Raw genomic sequence first — 19,523 nt, forward strand, 5'->3', positions numbered from 1 at the left:
CCTCAATCATCAAGTGAATTGAAAACAGTGTGTGGAATTTTCCTCACAGAATTGTGAGAGTGTGTTTGACTTACTCACCCTGTTGTCAGGATGTTGGTTACTCACGAAGTGAAACTGATGGCATTAGCAACAAAAGGTAATGTGTATACACAACAAAGGAAGTGTCAGATATGAAGTTTCTAGCTGCATCTCAGTAAATACAAATTAATTTCATGTTCACATTTGTTCACTGCCTTTCACAACCTTCGGACATCCCAATGCGCTTTATATTGAAAAACGTTTGAAGTGTAGAAGGGAACTGTATCTGATTATCAACAATGAAACACTTGTCTCTTTGCAGATGCACCAAACTTTGTGTAGTCATTGTTACAGTGTAATAAAAAAAAGCAATCAATTAGTTCACAACAAGATCCCATAGATGCAGATGTGTCTGCTTGTGGGACAGTCTAGGATTAGAAGGCATAACCTCAGAGTAAGGAATCACCTGTTTAAAACAAAGATGAGGAGGAGTTCCTTCTCTCAGAGAGTAGTGAATCTGTGGACTGTTTCACCACAGAGGGCTTTCAAGGCTGGGTCATTGGGCTTATTCAAAGCTGAGATTTTCAATCCGTGAGGGAATGAATGAAAGAAAGTGGAGTTGAGGGCTGTCAGATCAGCCACGATCTTATTAAATGGTAGAGTAGACTCAATGGGCTGAGTGGCTTGCTTCTCCTCCGACATTTTATGGTCCTATAAGTGCAATGATCTGATCATCCGTTTTATATAATGTTTGGTGGATGTTAATTGATGAGGGCGAGGGGTAACTCTCCCCCTCCTTGAGGAATACAATATGCGCATCAGAATGCCCGTGCAGATCTTTGGATCTATAATCTCCGGCCTTCCGATCAAAGGAGAATCACTGGAGATAACCCGATGATTAAGATTTGATTATTTTTAATGATGGAAAAAGATAGACAAGGTCTAACAGTTGAAGTTCTAAATTGGAGGAAGGATAATTTTGACGTTATTAAGCAAGAACTTTCAAAAGCTGATTGGGTGCATATGTTTGCAGGTAAAGGGAAGGCTGGAAAATAGGAAGCCTTCAGAAATGAGATAATGAGAGTCCAGAGACAGTATATTCCTGTTAAGGTGAAAAGAAAGTCTGCTAGGTATAGGGAATGCTGGATGACTCAAGAAAAATGGCGTTCAAGGTGAGCTACTGGCATGGATTGGGGATTGGCTGTCTGACAGAAGGCAGAGAGTTGGGATAAAATGTTCTTTTTCGGAATGGCAGCTGGTGACAAGTGGGGTCCCCCAGTGTTCAATGTTGGGGCCGCAGCTGTTCACTTTTTATATTGATGATCTGGATGAAGGGGCCGGGGGCATTCTGGCGAGGTTCACCGATGATACAAAGTTAGGCGGACAGGTGGGTAGTTCTGAGGATGTGAGGAGGCTGCAGAAAGATTTAGGAGCGTGGTCCAGGAAATGACAGATGAAATTCAACCTGAGAAAGTGCGAGGTCTTGCACTTTGAAAAAAGGAATACAGGCATCGACTATTTTCTAAACAGTGAGAAAATTTATAAAGCCAAAGTACAAAGGGATCTGGGAGTGCTAGTCCAGGATTCTCTATAGGTTGATTTGCAGGTTGAGTCCGTGATTAAGAAAGCAAATGTAATGTTGTCATTTATCTCAAGAGGGTTGGAATGTAAAAGCAGCGACGTGCTTCTGAGACTTTATAAAGCTCTAGTTAGGTCCCATTTAGAATACTGTGTCCAGTTTTGGGCCCCACACCTCAGGAAGGACATACTGGCACTGGAGCGTGTCCAGCAGAGATTCACAGGGATGATCCCTCTTATGGTAGGTCTTACATATGATGATTGGCTGAGGATCCTGGGATTGTATTCATTAGAATTTAGAAGGTTGAGGGGAGATTTAATAGAAACATACAAGATAATGTATGGCTTAGAATAGGTGGGACACGAGGACCCATGGGCACAGCCTTAGAATTAGAGGGGGCCAACTTGAAATGGAAATGAGGAAACATTTCTTCAGCCAGAGAGTGGTGGGCCTGTGGAATTCATTGCCATGGAGCACAGTGGAGACTGGGACATTGGCTGTCTTTAAGGCAGAGATTGATAAATTTTTGATCTCGCAAGGAATTAAGGACTACAGAGAGAGTGCGAGTAAGTGACATTGAAATGCCCATCAGCCATGATTAAATGGCGGAGTGGACTCGATGGGCCGAATAGTCTTGCTTCCACTCCTATGTCTTATGGTCTTGTGGAGTGAATCCTGAAAAGCCTTTAAAAGCAGTAGGAGTATACTTAAGAGGGAAATCAGGAGGGCAAAACGGGGACATGAGATAGCTTTGGCAAATAGGGTTAAGGAGAATCCAAAGGGCTTTTCCAAAAACATTAAGGACAAAAGGATAACCAGAAAGTGAATAGGGCCCCTTAAAGATCAGCAAGGCAGCCTTTGTGTGGAGCCACAGGAGATGGGGGAGAAACTAAACAAGTATTTTGCATCAGTGTTTACTGTGAAGAAGGACATGGAAGATATAGAATGTGGGGTAATAGATGGTGACATCTTGAAAAATGTCCATATTACAGAGAAGGAGGTACTGGATGTCTTGAAATGCATAAAGGTGGATAAATCCCCAGGACTTGATCAGGTGTACCCTAGAACTCTGTGGGAAGCTAGAGAAGTGATTGCTGGGCCCCTCACTAAGATATTTGTATCATCGATAGTCACAAGTGAGGTGCTGGAAGACTGAAGGTTGGCAAATGAGGTGCCACTATTTAAGAAGGATGGTAAGGACAAGCCAGGAAACTATAGACCACTGAGCCTGATGTCAGTGGTGGGCAAGTCATTGGAGGGAATCCTAAGGGACAGGATTAACACGTATTTGGAAAGGCAAGGACTGATTAGGGATAGTCACATGGCTTTATAGGTGGGATATTATATCTCACGAACTTGATTGAGTTTTTTGAAAAAGTAACAAAGAGGATTGATAAGGGCAGAGTGGTAGATGTGATCTATATGGACTTCAGTAAGGTGTTGACAAGGTTCCCCATGAGAGATTGGTTAGCAAGGTTAGATCTCATGGAATATAGGGACAAGTAGCCATTTGAATACAGAATTGGCTTGAAGGTGGCATGGTGGCTCAGTGGTTAGCAATGCTGCTTCACAGTACCAGGGACCCAGGTTCGATTCCCACTTTGGGTGACTGTCTGTGTGGAGTTTGCACATTCTCCCCGTGTCTGTGTGGGGTTTCTCCAGGTGCTCTGGTTTCCTCCCACAAATCCAAAGATGTGCAGGTCAGGTGAATTGGCCGTGCTCAATTGCCCAGAGTGTCAGGGGTAAATGTGGGGTAGGGGAATGGGTTTGCTCTTTGGAGAGTTGGTGTAGACTTGTTGGGCCAAAGGGCCTATTTCCATACTGTAGGGAATCTAATCTGAAGGTAGAAGACAGAGGGTGGTGGTGGTAGAGGGTTGATTTTCAGACTGGAGGCCTGTGACCAGTGGAGTGCCACAAGGATTGGTGCTGGTTCCACTACTTTTCGTCATTTATATAAATGATTTGGATGTGAGCATAAGAGATATATTTAATAAGTTTGCAGATGACACCAAAATTGGAGGTGTAATGGACAGCGAAGAAGGTTATCTTAGATTACAAAGGGATCTTGATCAGATGGGCCAATGGGCTGAGGAGTGGCATTTTGATAAATGCGAAGTGCTGCATTTTAGGAAAACAAATCTTGGATGGACTTATACACTTAATGGTAAGGTCCTAGGGAGTGTTGCTGAACAAAGAGACCTTGGAGTGCAGGTTCATAGCTTCTTGAAAGCGGAGTCACAGGTAGATAGGATAGTGAAGAAGGCATTTGGTATGCTTTCCTTTATTGGTCAGGATATTGAGTACAGGAGTTGGGAGGCCATGTTGCGGCTGTACAGGACATTGGTTAGGCCACTGTTGGAATATTGCGTGCAATTCTGGTCTCCTTCCTATCAGAAAGATGTTGTGAAACTTGAAAGTGTTGAGAAAAGATTTCCAAGGATGTTGCCAGGTTTGGAGGATTTGAGCTACAGGGAGAGGCTGAACAGGCTGGGGCTGTTTTCCCTGGAGCGTCAGAGGCTGAGGGGTGACCTTATAGAGGTTTACAAAATCATGAGGGGCATGGATAGGATAAATAGACAAAGTCTTTTCTCTGGGTCGGGGAGTCCAGAAGTAGAGGGCATAGGTTTAGGGTGAGAGGGGAAAGATATAAAAGTGACCTAAGGGGCTACTTTTTCACACAGAGGGTGGTACGTGTATGGAATGAGCTGCCAGAGGAAGTGGTGGAGGCTGGTACAATTGCAACATTTAAGAGGCATTTGGATGGGTATATGAATAGGAAGGGTTTGGAGGGATATGGGCCAGGTGTTCGCAGGTGGGACTAGATTGAATTGGGATATCTGGTCGGCATGGACGGGTTGGACCGAAGGGTCTTTTTCTGTGCTGTACATCTCTATGATTCTGTGATTCTATTTCAGCTTTGGTAACGTTAAATTCTTTATGATTCCTTCTAATGGAAGTTGGAATTCAGTCCTTGGGCATTGGGAAGAAGGATCCAGAGCACCTGGTGTTCCTCTGATTCTGATCTCTTTCCTTTGCATGATTTTAATTGTTTCCTTAGCAACAGTGACTCCAGCTGCCCGGGTCCTCTGTTTCGGAATTCTCTTAAACCTCTCTACTTTTCAGTACCAGTCTCCTCTTTAAACCAACCCGCTTGGGCAAGATTTCAGTCATCTGGTCCCGCCCTCTTTATGAGGCTTGTTTAGTCCGTGCTCCCGCCTTGGAATGCTTTCTTTGCCAAATGTGCCACATAAATGCAAGTTGCTTTTGTTGCATTACATAATGGCTGCCTTTGTAGCAACAACAACCATACATTTCAGTTCATGAATTACTCTGAAGTATAAGTGATAGTCTGCTGCATACGATAAGATATTTTAACGATCGAGATCTTTCCAAATTGAAAATTTTGTTTGCAGTGCATTGAAGTGCGAGTTACTTCAGAAACCACAAATTATGCGGAGCAGTTCTGTGTTGCCAGCAAGTTACTTTTTTCCCCTAAAAGGAAGTTATAATTTTGCAACAGCAAGAAGGAACACAATCTCTTTCTGCCACAATATAGTCAAGTTGCTAATTGCTAATACTTAACCTTCATTGACCAGATGTGGGTGGAGGGCTCTACAGTGCTTAACAAATGCATAGCTCACCAAATATATGCACTTCATCCTGTTTTAATTAGCTTGGAGTGCTTGCTTTTCAGTTTCATGTCTGTAATTCTGAAGCAGTGTAGCCCCGGGCACTATATTGCCATCTAAAGCATTACCAGACAGCTGACTGATTAATAGAGTCTTTTCAATCACTGATGTTAAAAGCAGGGTCTTTATTATCTCAGTTAGGAACCCTTTTATGACAAAAGATGCAGAAGAGAGCCTTAATGTATACATTGTGCCCCTATCATTATGCTACAAACAGTTTCCTGTATCCTTGACTCAAAACAAGCTATTGTCTGCCGCTGTCTGACAACCATTGATTTCCCCTTTATCTGAGTCTACGGCCTGACTGGCTTTCTTGACTGGGATTGTTTCATTGAAAAAACAGCAGGAGAGAATTGAAAACTTAATGAATTTTTAAAAAATAAGAATCCCTATCTCCTGGTGCATATATAAAAATACTGTGCCATCCCTTTGGAATTTGGACCCCAAAGGGCTTGGCATTTGATGATGATACCTGAGCGTGCTGTTGTCTCCTTGTTGATTTGATTTATTTGTGGTCACGTGTTTTTTGTTACAAAATACAGTGAAAAGTGTTGTACGGCATTGCCAACATCCGGCGGTTCATCTTAAAACACAGAAAAATGAACCAAAGCATAGAATATGAAGGCAGGAAAAATAAAGAAATAGAGTTCGGCTTTACAGTTCTTCTTGTTGAGTGCTCAGCCATGAGCCTGGAGAGGCCATCCATGATCCCCTTCGCTGTGCCGCTAGACCAAAAGCCGCTGCTCTCTGGCACCATTTCGCATCTGCCAATGCTGCCACCACGATGGGTCCTCACTGGACCTTGCCAATGCAGCACTGCCAATGCTGCTGGTTGTCATACTGAGCCCAAACGAGTCTAACAGGGAAACCAGGACAACAACGGGAGATTGGAATCACTGGCAAGGGGTCAGCAGGATAAAAGCATGTAATTGGGTACAGCATAGTGAGGCTCCCTGAGGGACTGCCTTGTTGAGGGAGATCATTGAATTCCTACACAGTGTGGAAGCAGGCCACTCCGTCCATCAAGTCCACACCAAATCTCCAAAAAGCATCCTGCTCAATCCCTGTCACCCTGCATTTCCCGTGGCTAATCTACCTGCCCTGCACATCGCTGGACACTATAGGCTGTTTAGAATGAGGATTTATTTCCCACAGAATAAACAAATAGATTTCTAGCAATGTGTTAAAAGTTGGCATAACTGAAGAAAATGTGAAGTTGTTCATTTTGGAAGGGAACAGAATATCTTTTAAATGGAGAAAAACTTCAGAAAGCTGCAACACAAAGGGACTTGAGGGAGTTTGTTCACAAGATACAGAAAGCGAGCACCCAGGGGAGCAAGTTATCAGAAAGGCTAATGGAATGTCGGGCCTTATTTCAAGGGGTTGGAGTCTAAGAGTCAGGACGTCTTGCTGCAGCTGTACAAGGTGCTGATGAGACCACATCTGGAGCACTGTGAGCAGTTTTAGTTCCCTTATTTAACTTCCCCTAATGAAGAGATCATTTCATTGGGGGCCAGTTCAGGGAAGGTGCACTGGATGATCCCTGACATGGAACAAAGCGGGCATCATTGTAAGGTAATTGGTGGAAGGTTTAGGGCAGATGTCTTCACACAGAGAATGGTGTGTGAGTGGAATGCAATGCCAGCAGTGGTAGTAGAGTCAGATACTCTAGGGACATTTAAGCAACTCTTGGAGAGGCACCTGGAAGATATGTAGGTTAGTCTGATCTTAGAGAAGGGTAAAAGGCCAGCACAACATAGAGGGCTGAAGGGCCTGTACATTGCAGATTTTGAGCTGTAAGGAGAGACCAGATAGACTTGGATTGTTTTCTTTAAAGCCGAGAAGGCTGTGAGGGGACATGATTGAGATGTACAGGATTATGAGGGGGATGGACAGTGTGAATAGAGATCAGCCTTCCCCTCTTGGCTGAGGGGTCAATCATGAGAGGGCAAAGCTTTAAGGTAAGAAGCAGGAGATTCAGATGGATTTGGGAAAAAAAAACGTTTTCACTCAGGGATGGTAGGAATCTGGAAGGTAGTGGAGTTTGGAAACTTTACAACCCTCAGAAGATAATTGGATGAGCACCTGAAATATCGTGACATTCAAGGATATGGAGCAAGTGCAGGAAATTGGGATAAGCACACGTTTGGTGGCAGTTATATCAGTGCAGATTCAATGGGGCTGAATCTATGTGCCTGAGCTAGTATTCAAGGTGTCTGAATGATGCCTGCATTGAAGGGTGAACATTTAGGTGGAGTATTTCAGTAATCATCAAGTATTTTGGCAGGATTCAGCTAAGGTTTTGGGTGAAAGCGCATGGCTGGGTGTTACACAGTTAAGGGGTTTGCGTGCTTATTTTCCAGGAGTCTTCATGGACCTGCACAATCTGATTCTGAAGCTGTTGATGTTTTCTCCATTAGTTACGCTTTGATAGCCAAAGCTCCAAGACCGAGTGCTGGATTTGTGTTGGAATCGGATCGAGGAGGGGCTGGAATCTGCCTTCGATTCCTGTGAGGTAAGCACGTCAACAGGCACAAAGGGATTCACCCAAGGGCAGTCTCAGCATTTCCACTCTTGACTGAGGGGAAAAATAGTACAAGCTAAACAAACCCAGAAACAAAGTATCTCAGGGATTATTTTCCCCCAACCTACAATTAATTATACATACAAACTAGCCCTGATTTCTTGAGGCACTGAGAATTATGGACTAACAATTGGAAACATATTAACAGCTTGATGCCAACTATTCATTAAAGCATTGAGGCAGTATGCAGTCCAAAATTAATTAGAGAATTCAATTCCTTCCCTCCCATATAAAAACAATAAATAAGGGCACGTTATCTGGATGCGATTATATTGCTGAAAGCCTGGAATGGATTAAAATGAGTGGTCAAATATATCAAATGACAATTTTCAACCATAGTCTGAAATCATTATTCGATAGTAAAAGCAAAACTGATAGGATCAGTGGAAATGTGATATTACAAAGAAGAAATTGTATTAAAAGCATAAATTTTCTAAGAAAGATAGTTATTAAAATTGGTATGATCATTGCAGAGACTCACATTCCCAGTTGTTAACTGAAAAGTTCATGTTTTTTGTGTTTTAAAGGGGAATAATTTTTACTGACAGAAGAAAATGAGTAAGTGCTATCAGAGTTAACATGATACACAATTATACTTTAAGCCAGAGCACCAAACAAAACTCTGCCCATTCTACTTTTCACTTAATTGAGAATTGCTGGTTGGATCTCAGTTCCCTGTGGTTATTCAAGCCCTGGGAAAAAGAATTAGGGGTGGCTCAGTGGTTAGCACTGCTGCCTCCCAGCGCCAGAAACCCAGGTTCGTTTCCAGTCGTGGGTGACTATCTGAGTGGAGTTTGCACATTCTCCCCATGTCTCCTCTGGGTGCTTCAGTTTCCTCCCAAAGATGTGCAGGTTAGGTGGATTGGCCATGCTAAACTGCCCATCATATCTATGGATGTGCAGGCTAGGTAGGTTAGATATGGGAAATGCAGGGGTAGAGGGGATGGGTCAGGTGGGATGTTCTTTGGAGGGTTGGTGTGGATTTGATGGGCCAAATGGTCTGTTTCCACATTGTAGGGATTCTGTGAAAACCAAGGTGTGTCACAGTTTGGAATCCAGCTTCAGTCTCCACAGATTCCCAGGTTCCTTCTGAAGTGAAGTGGTTATTGGATGACACTTTCATGAGCACCAGAACAAGCAAATCCTTCACAGATTCGGATTTTTAGAAATTTGTTCACGGATATCATTTATTGTCTGTCCCTAATTGCCCTTTAGAAAGTGCTGGTGAGCTTCCTTTTGATTCACTCCATCAGGACAAGCTGCTCCCACAGTGCTGTTTGGTTCCAGGATTTTGACTCAGTGACAGTGAAAGAATTGTGATACAGTTCCAAGTTAGGATGATCTGTAGCTTGAAGGGGAACGTCAAGAGGAAAACGCGGGTGTTCCCTTTCACTTGCTGCCGTTGAACTTCTAGGTGGTTGAGTGCACAGGTATGGAGGTTGGAGAAACCATGGGGAATTGTCACAGTCTGAACATGAGTCTTACTTGATTTCTTGTGTAGTGACTCCAATTTTGAAACACCCTTGGTTTCAGATGGCTGTGCATTCCTTGACCTTGCTACTGGCAGAGTCTTCCTCCACCTTCTCCAGCCATACACTGCCCAATACAGCTGAGATATTCCAAAATAAAATGAAATTTCCTAATCTCCACAGCTTATCTCCATGACACCATGGTACACGTAGCCTGTTCCCAGATAGAAATAACTATCTTTAACTTTAAACCTGTCTTTTGAACTGAAAACTATTTTCATACTTTAAAGTCTTTCTTTGTTTTTATGAGTTGCATTCAAACCTTACTTCGAGCTGGGGAAGATTGTGTGATGGGCGGCACAGTGGCTCAGTGGTTAGCACTGCTGCCTCACAGCGCCAGGGACCCTGGTTCGATTCTGGTCTTGGGCGATTGTCTGTGTGGAGTTTGCACATTCTCCCCGTGTCTGTGTGGGTTTCCCCCGGGTGTTCTTGTTTCCTCCCACAGTCCAAAGATGTGCAGGTCAGGTGAATTGGCCATACTAAATTGCCAATAGTGTTAGATGCATTAGTCAGGGATAAATGTAGGGCCAGGGAATGGGTCACCTCTCGGAGGGTCAGTGTGGACTTGTTGGGCTGAAGGGCCTGTTTCCATACGGTAGGGAATCTAATCTAAACAATTCCAACCTTCCAATTTATGCTGATAAAAACCCAAAAAACAGTTGATGCTGCAAATCAGAAACATAATCAGAAATTGCTGGAGAAACTCAGCAGGTCGGGCAGCATTGTGGAGAGAGAAGCAGAGTTAAAATTTTGGTTCCAGTCACTCTTCCTCAAAACACCTTCTGGTGAAGTGTCACTGGAACCAATACATTAACTTTGTTTCTCTCTGCACCGATGCTGCCAGACCTGCTGAGTTTCTCCAGCAATTTGTTTTTCCTCCAGAATACATCTTTAGTTCATATACCTGTCCTTGCTCCAAAATGGCTGTCTGCCCCAGAGATGCCACTTGAATTTTAAAAGTTACAATCCGAATGCTATGCATTCGTATCAAAATTGCATTTGGAGATGGATCACTTGTAGAACCCCTGTAATTTGATTCAAATCAATCTGCAGACAAACCAGAAGAAGTATGGTCTGCACTGACAACAGTAAGGACATTAAATACTGTACAAAATGCCATCGGTGTCTGTCACCTTGGCTGGACAGATAGGTTTCCCTTGCCACTAGGTGTGGAAAAGCAGAGGAGTTGACTGGCATGCTAGTCTGCTGTTCACAGGAGCTTTCTGTGGACAAAGTGATCATTGAGTTTCCCTCAACACGACAGTGGCAACTCTTCAAGTGGACTCATTGGTGCGTAAAGCCTGGTCAAGGTCATGAAATAAGGAGCAGGAGCCTCTTGAAACCTCTCTACAAACAGAATCTGATTTCTTTCCTCAACGCCATTAACCATCCCATATTTTGTGGTTCCTTACCTGTCTGAAAATCTGTCAGATTTGAATTGTTTTTTTTTTATTGTTAATGGAAGATGGGGAGTAGGGGTTAAGCTCAGCATTCAAAACCCATCCCTAATCACCCAGCAGGCACTTAAGAGTCAACCACATTGCTGTGGATCTGGAGACCCAAGTGGGTCAGACCCAATAAGAATGGCAGTTTCCTTCCCTAAGGGATACTAATGAATTGGATGGGTATTTACAACAACTTACAGTGGTTGCATTGTCACCATTAGACTGGTTTTAATTCTAAACTTTTAAAAATACAATTCAAATTGCACCATCTGCAAAATATACTCATTGAATGAGCATTCTCACCTCTGAGATGTCGAATCCCAAAGATTCACAACCCTCTGACTGCAGAAATTTCTCCTCAGATCAGTCCTAAAGACCTAAGTCCTATATAATTGCTTGTTTACTTCAATTCTCCGAGTTCATGATTTAATTAATAGACACGATCATTCCATGCTTCAGGGTGTATGTTGCTCTGAAGATATTGGACTTTCTGTCTTTTAATTGATAAGAATCGTTATTGAATGCCTGTGCACAGCAGTTGGCTGATCCTCGGGTTTCGGTAATTATGATACCATGCATGACATTTCATTTAATTGAACATTTCTTTTCTGTTCTCAGATCAAGATAGAGCAAGATATTAGTAATCCATGGTGCATTCTCTCCGGTGGAATTAACCTACCGATTGCCAAGCTTTGTTTGAATTAGCAATGAATTAAACATTTTCTCCTCAGCCCCTTGCATCCACAAGCACCATTCCCTCCAGCACCGATGCTCAGTCGCAGCAGTGTGTACTATTTGGAAGATGCACGACAGAAATTCACCAAGGCCTCTTAGACAGTATCTTCTGAACCCACAATCACTCCCATTCCAGAAGGACAAGGACAGCAATGCCATCACTTTCAAAGTCCCTTTCCAAGCCACTCACCATCGTGTCTTGAAAATATAAACGCCATTCCTTGCATGCTCCAAGATCCAGACTATGTGCTGAGGGACGCACTAAAGCTTGGGGCAGCTGCTGCCAAGGCACAGTGAGGCCAGACCATAGTCTGAGGTCTTCCTGCTGAAGATAAATAAGGATCCATTCAGTTATTGGACCCTCCTGGTACCTCAAACGCTTGTAAATATAATCTGGTTCAATCAAGAAATGCCTTTGGCTTGTTTGGATAGAGTCAAACTCCAATATTTGTTTGTTTCCTCGACATGCTACTGTACAGAACCAACTGCATTTGTGACTATGCATATATATATATATATAAAGTTTTCTTATGAATAAAGTATATTTTTGAAATAAAAATTCACCGTTCCTTCAGTATCACTGGCTCAAAATCCTGGAACTCCCTCCCCAAGTGAATTATGGGTCCACTCACACCTAAGGACAGCAGCTACACAGGAAGTCAGCTCACTATCACCTTCTCGGGGCAATTAAGGATGGACAATGAATGCTGGCCCAGCTGACAATGCCCACATTCCCTGAAACAATAAAAAAAAGTTTTTATTTATGAATAATTCCGAGTGGCACATTTCCATTTTAATACTAATTCTGAAAGTAATTGAAATTGAAAGGGTGAAAATTGTGGCCTCTCAAAAATATAGGAGCAGGATTAAAGGGCAGAGCGGCTTCTGTGTGCCTGTTGGGATGTGAAAGTCTTCCGGATCTTCAATCAATCAATCAATGGGGCGGCACAGTGGCTCAGTGGTTAGCACTGCTATCTCACAGCGTCAGGCACCCGGGTTTGATTCCAGCCTCGGGCGACTGTCTGTGTGGAGTTTGCACGTTCTCCCCGTGTCTGCGTGGGTTTCCTCTGGGTGCTCCAGTTTCCTCCCACAATCCAAAGATGTGCAGGTCAGGTGAATTGGCCATGCTAAATTGCCTCACAGAATTCAGGGATGTGTAGGTTGGGGTGCATTAGCAATGCTAAATTACCCCATAGTGTCCAGGGATGTGTAGGTTAGGTGCATTAATCAGGATTAAATATAGAGTAATAGGGTAGGGGAGTAGGTTTGGGTGGAATACTCTTCGGAGGATTGGTGTGGACTTGTTGGGCTGAAGGGCCTGTTTCCAAACTGCAGGGATTCTTCTATGATCCAATCCAACAGTTGACTGATTGAGGTCCTGTATACAAAGAGTTTGCGGCCAGAGACGAGCAAATTCAGAAGAAAAAGAATCATAAATGACTTGAAATGTTAGCTCTGTTTCTCTGTCCACAGATGCTGCCAGACCTGCTGAGTTTCTCCATCACTTCCTGGTTTTATATCAGATCTCCAGCATCTGCAATATTTCGCTTCTATCCGAGATTGCATTAGTAGAATTCTGAATGACTGACCCTCTCCAATGCTGGAACGTTGAGGTTCCAGAGCGGAATATGAATTAATGTTAAAATAGTTTGTGTGTGATCATGCCTTCCTGTCCTGTTGTAAGGATGACAGACCTAAAACACATGAAATCGCTGTTGATATCTGAAGCTCTTCACAGGCTGTTAAACTGGAATTCTGACTGACCTGGAACACAATTCACAGTGAACTTGTACACATTTGAGGAATTACATCAAAGAGATACCGTATTGTTAAAATATTGAATTACATCAGAAGTATTAATGTGAATCTTACGGAATGATTATGTCCATGGTTTGTTTTTCCCTTTATCCATCTCTCACACCCTTATCTCCCTCATTCCCTCACATGGTCTTTCTTTTATTCGCTTCTTTCCAAATCTCCTTTTCTCTCACAGCTTTTTCTTCATTATCCCTCTATCCTTTTCTCACTCCTTCTCAGTCTTGATCCCTTTTCCCTCACAGTCTTTTTTTGTATTACTCTCTCTCTCCACCTCACCCCCACTCCTCCCAGCCAGTAGGATCTTATATTAACTCAGAGACCGTCAAGGCTGCAGATGCTGTGTAAATCGAATAAATCTGAAGATGATTTCCCTTTAAAACATATGGGTCCCTCTCTGCTGAAGGTGAACATCTCATTGTTAAAGTGGTTGCTCCAGAATTAGTGGTTTAGATGGAGTCAGGTGCATTAATGGGAAAGGGAAAAGGGACTGTGTAGATTTTCTGATAATCACAGGAATGTACCTGCAGTTAGAAGATGAACTTATAGCAAGAAAATGTGAACATTACAATATTATCTCATGTATTCATTTGAATAGGGTTGTATAATGTTGTCATGTGTACTAACCTGGAATGTAGGCTATGGGAACAAAGCTGGAATGAAGAAGGCTAAGAGGGGATTTGATAGAGACATATAAGATGATCAGAGGATTAGATAGGTAGACAGTGAAAGTCTTTTTCCTCAGATGATGACATCAGCTTGTACAAGGGGGCATAACTACAAATTGAGGGGTGATAGATTTAAGACAGACGTCAGAGGCATGTTCTTTACTCAGAGAGTGGTAAGGGCGTGGAATGCCCTGCCTGCCAATATAGTTAACTTGGCTACATTAGGGAGATTTAAACAATCCTTGGATAAGCACATGGATGATGATGGGATAGTGTAGGGGGATGAGCTTCGAATAGTTCACAGGTCAGTGCAACATCGAGGGCCGAAGGGCCTGGTCTGTGGTGCATTGTTCTATTTTCTATGGGTGAGTAAACGTATAACCTTTGATTGGAAATTATTATCTATATAACATAAGAACATAAGAAACAGTGGCAGGAGAAAGCCATCTAGCATGTCAAGTCTACTCCACCTTTCAATAAGATCATGGATGACCTTGATGGACTCAGCTCCATTTACCTGCCCATTGGTAGATACAAAATCAGAAATTGTTGGAAAAGCTCAGCAGCTCTGGTAGCATCTGTGGAGAGAAATCCAAATTAACACGTCAGGTCGAGTAAACGTTTCCTCAGTACCTTTGTTTTTCAAGTATAGTTTGAGCTGTACACTATCTTTTGGTATATACATTCCCCGTGCATTCAAAAATAAATGTTTGAGATTAAGGTTTTATTTGTTCATCTAGCCTGAAGGAAGGCAGAAAGAGTTAAAATCACCCTTCCAATTAGCAACAATTTTATATGAAAAATAAACATCCAAAAGGTCTCCCCAGAGTGCCCTCCTGCCATTGTGTACTCCTGACTTGAATTCAAAGGGTTATTCTATACGTCAAACCTATGTCTGGACACAAAGATGCGTTTCACCCTTCAGTCTGTGCTCACGTTACAACAGGATTTATTCTTTAAAAATAAAAATTTTTCCAAAATATTTGCCAATTCCATTGGGTGAAAGATGCCAAGCATGATGTTATGATCTGAGGAGCCAGGAATCATGAGAATATTTTATTGAAGGCAAAATATTTTAGACACTGGTTACTTATAGGAGAATCATGTGATTTCAAACTTTGTCAGGCCATTTAAATATCGAAGTGTTCATTCTACCTACTCTCTAATGCAAAGGAATGAGGCTTCCATATTACTGTCAAGGAAGTGTTGCCAATGGATTCTGAACTGAGGTCTGCTCTAATCTCTCACCTCAACGGACTGACTAATTCACAAGAGGAAAGCTCAGAGAGGTTGACTTCCCCAGCGATGTTGATTGGATTGCAAGGGATATTGGACAAGCTTCTGGTGTATGTAGTGCATTCAAGATCGGAGACGGTTTTACAGAGAGCGGTGAACTCAGCCCGGACAATCAGTAAGGCCAACCTCCCATCTATAGAATCCATCTACCAGGCCCGCTGTCCAGGAAAGGCCGCCAGCATTCTCAAAGATCCATCCCACCCTGGCAATATTTTTCTACAACCTCTACCATCGAGGAGAAGGTACAGAAGCCTGAACACACACACTAGCCGGTTTCAAAACAGTTTCTAGCCTACTGTTGTTAGAATATTGAATGGACTCACAAATTCTTAGCATTCATCTGTACCTGTGTTTTTGTTTTTGTCACTGTTTACCTATTATTTATTTATCTACGCTACTTAACTCTGTGATCTGCCTGTATTGCTCGCAAGAAAAGCTTTTTACTGTGCCTCGGTACACGTGACAATAAATTCAATTCAGCGGTGTATAATGGGTGGCCACAGGGGACTGGTGCTCTACATGATTGCCTTGCCTCCAGTTGACATCATGTTGTGCAAGATGAAACCTTCAAGAGATTGGCACTCCCTCAGTATGGCGCTGGGAGAGACAGCTAAACATCTGTGCCATTCTCTGGAATGAGCCACGCAGCAAAGACTGATGAATGAGAGGTGTAGCTGTTACCTACACCACTGCAAACCCCTCCCACATTTAGTACCTGTACAGGTGTCTGCAGGAGAAGAGCAGACAACCAACAAAGGGAATGTCTGACCTGTTGGTAGAAATGAGGACAATGTTTCTCCTCTCAATTGCTTGTTATTGTCTAATTGGAAAGGGACACCCTTTCATTGAAACATAAGGATGGTCAGATTCAGTGAATGAGCTTTCTGAAACACACCTAAGCCTTTTCTCAAATTGAAAAAGAGAATATGAAGCGACTAACAATACCCGCACTCCCTAACTGGGTCTGTCCTATTAAAAACCTATCACTTTACAATAGATTGCAGAAAGCCAGCAAGGCTTCTTGTGAATTGACGGTGTTAAACTTGAATGCAAAGAGGTGGTGAGTGTTAAATGTCACTTGACTTGATTCTTTTTGAACATGATAATGTGCTTTATTTTGAAAAAAAGGTCAAATTTGTTTCCTTTGCTCCAAGAGATTCTTTTAATATAAAAATGTTGCTGTGCATTATCCCAGACTGGTTCTTATATTTTAGTGAGGTGACCCTTAATAAGTGGGTTTTCAGTGTCATTGATCACTCCCATTGATTTTATTTTACTTGTGAAATCACACCGTTCTCCCAAGAATTCAAGTTCACCTCTCAGCTAGTTTTCTCTTTCTAACTGTATCTTACAATCTTGTGTGATGTTCCTTTAAGATGCGCTGTGGTACTGATCACACTTAAATTTGAACTGTCCTGTAAAGGCAATTGTTCAAGAGCTCTGTCACAATCCAGACTAATTAATTTATTCATTCATGGGATGAGGACATCAAATGCCAGGCCAACATTTAATGCCCGTCCCTCATTGCCCAGAGGGCAGTTAAAAGTCAACTATATTGCTTTGGGTCTGGAGTCACATGTAGGCCAGACCACGTAAGGATGGCAATTTCCTTCCCTGAAGGACATTAGTGAACCAGATGGATTTTTCCAACAATTGACAATGGACTCATGCTCATCATTAGACTCTTAATTCCAGATTTTTGTTGAATTCATATTCCACCATCTGCCATAGCAGGATTCAAACCCAGGTACCCAGAACATGACCTGGGTCTGTGGATTAACAGTCCAGTGATAAGACCACTAGGCCATCACCTCCTGGTAGATCAGTAAGATCCCAATACAGAGAACAGATTCTGCTCAGTCCATCTCTTCATCCAGAACCAAAGCAACAATTCCTGACTTGTTCCTTTTCAAGCTCCACCATATTCTCTCAGCGTTACAGCCTGTCACTTCATCACAATACTCCAGATGCTGGAAATCGGAAATAAAAACAGGAGGCCTTTGGAAATTCTTTGCTGTTCAGGCAGCATCTGTGGAGAGAGAACAACACAGTTAATGTTTCAGTATAATGACCCTTTTTTTATTCATTATTGGAATATGGGCTCCGCTGGCTAGGCCAACATTTATTGTCCTTCGCTAATTGCCCTACATAAGGTGGTGGTGAGCTGCCTTCTAGAAGCACTGAATTTCTTGACGTGGAGATACATGACTGATGCGATGAAGGAGGGAATTCTAGGATTTTGACCCAGTGACACTGAAGGAATGTTGATGTATTTCCAAGTCAGGATGGTGAGTGGCTTGAAGGGGAGCTTGCAGATGGTGGTGTTCCCATGTATCTGCTACCCTTGTCCTTCTAGCTGGTAGTGATCATGGGTTTGGACTTGCTGTCTGAATAATTGTTTTTGCTCTTGCAATTTTCACTCACATTTCACTTTACCTCTGTCCCTTTCTTCAGCTTTTAAAAAAAAATCATGAGATGAGGGCATTGTTGGCTGGGCCAGCATTCATTGCCCATCCCCAATTGTCCGGAGGGTCAACCACATTGCTGTGGGTCTGGAGTCACATGAAGGCCAGACCAGATAAGGTTGGCCGTTCCCTTCCATAAAGAAGCATTAGTGACCCAGATGGATGTTTATGAGAATCAATAATGGTTTCATGATTGCCATGAGGGTAGCTTTTCATTTCAGATTTTACCATCTGCCATCTAGATTTGAACTCAAGCCCTCCAGAATTCTAGCCTGGGGTTCTGAATTACTTGACCCCTCCAACTAATCCAACATATTAATAACTAATGTGTTCCAGGGAGATCTGTATCTGTATACCCCTTTGAATGGTCCACCTTCAAAAGATTATCTTGCACACAAAGTGAACAATCAACTCAAGGACAATTCAATTTCTCACTTGAGTTGCTCACCCTTTGCCTCTTCAGAATGGTGACTGACCTCTCCTTCCCAATGCAGAGAAAATCTAAAAGGATTACTGCAATCAAAGGCACATCACAATACACAGACAAACCATAAAAACCTTCGAGAGCCCTGGAAACATCATGGTAATCCACAAACCCACTAACACACTAAAACAGCAGCTAATGAACTTGTAAGACCCTATACAGACAACAAACAAAACTAATGTCACTTACAAATTACCTTGCAAGAACTGTAACAAATACTGCATTGGACAAACAGGCAGAAAACTAGCCACCGGGATACATGAACACCAACTAGCCACAAAAAGACATGAGCTGAAACTTTATTGCTGGAACAGCACAGCAGGTCAGGCAGCATCCAGGGAACAGAAGATTCGACGTTTCGGGCACAGGCCCTTCTTCAGGAATGAGTAGAGAGTGTTCAGCAGGAGAAGATAAAAGGTAGGGAGGAGGGACTTGGAGGAGGGGCGTTGGAAATGTGATAGGTGGAAAGAGGTCAAGGTGAGGGTGATAGGTCGGAGTAGGATGGAGGCGGAGAGGTCAAGAAGAAGACTGCAGGTCAGGAAGGCGGTGCCGGGCTGGAGGGATTCGGCTGAGACAAGGTGGGGGGAGGGGGGATGAAGAAACTGATGAAGTCCAAGTTCATCCCCTGCGGTTGGAGGGTTCCCAGTCGGAAGATAAGACGCTCCTCCTCCGACCGTCACGTTGTTGTGGTTTGGCGGTGGATGAGTCCAATGACCTGCATATCCTCGGTGGAGTGGGAGGGGGAGTTGAAATGCTGTGCTACAGGGTGGTTGGGTTGGTTCGTCCGGGTGGCCCAGAGGTGCTCTCTGAATCGCTCCGCAAGTAGGCGGCCTGTCTCCCCAATATAGAGGAGGCCACAGGCCGCCTACTTGCGGAGCGATTCAGAGAGCACCTCTGGGCCACCCGGACGAACCAACCCAACCACCCTGTAGCACAGCATTTCAACTCCCCCTCCCACTCCACCGAGGATATGCAGGTCATTGGACTCATCCACCGCCAAACCACAACAACGCGACGGTCGGAGGAGGAGCATCTTATCTTCCGACTGGGAACCCTCCAACCACAGGGGATGAACTTGGACTTCACCAGTTTCTTCATCCCCCCTCCCCCCACCTTGTCTCAGCCGAATCCCTCCAGCCCGGCACCGCCTTCCTGACCTGCAGTCTTCTTCTTGACCTCTCCACCTCCATCCTACTCCGACCTATCACCCTCACCT

This window comes from Chiloscyllium plagiosum, unplaced genomic scaffold, assembly GCF_037043375.1.
Source record: "Chiloscyllium plagiosum isolate Xiang-an unplaced genomic scaffold, Cpla_swu_hap1 HiC_scaffold_43, whole genome shotgun sequence".
Taxonomy (NCBI): domain Eukaryota; kingdom Metazoa; phylum Chordata; class Chondrichthyes; order Orectolobiformes; family Hemiscylliidae; genus Chiloscyllium; species Chiloscyllium plagiosum.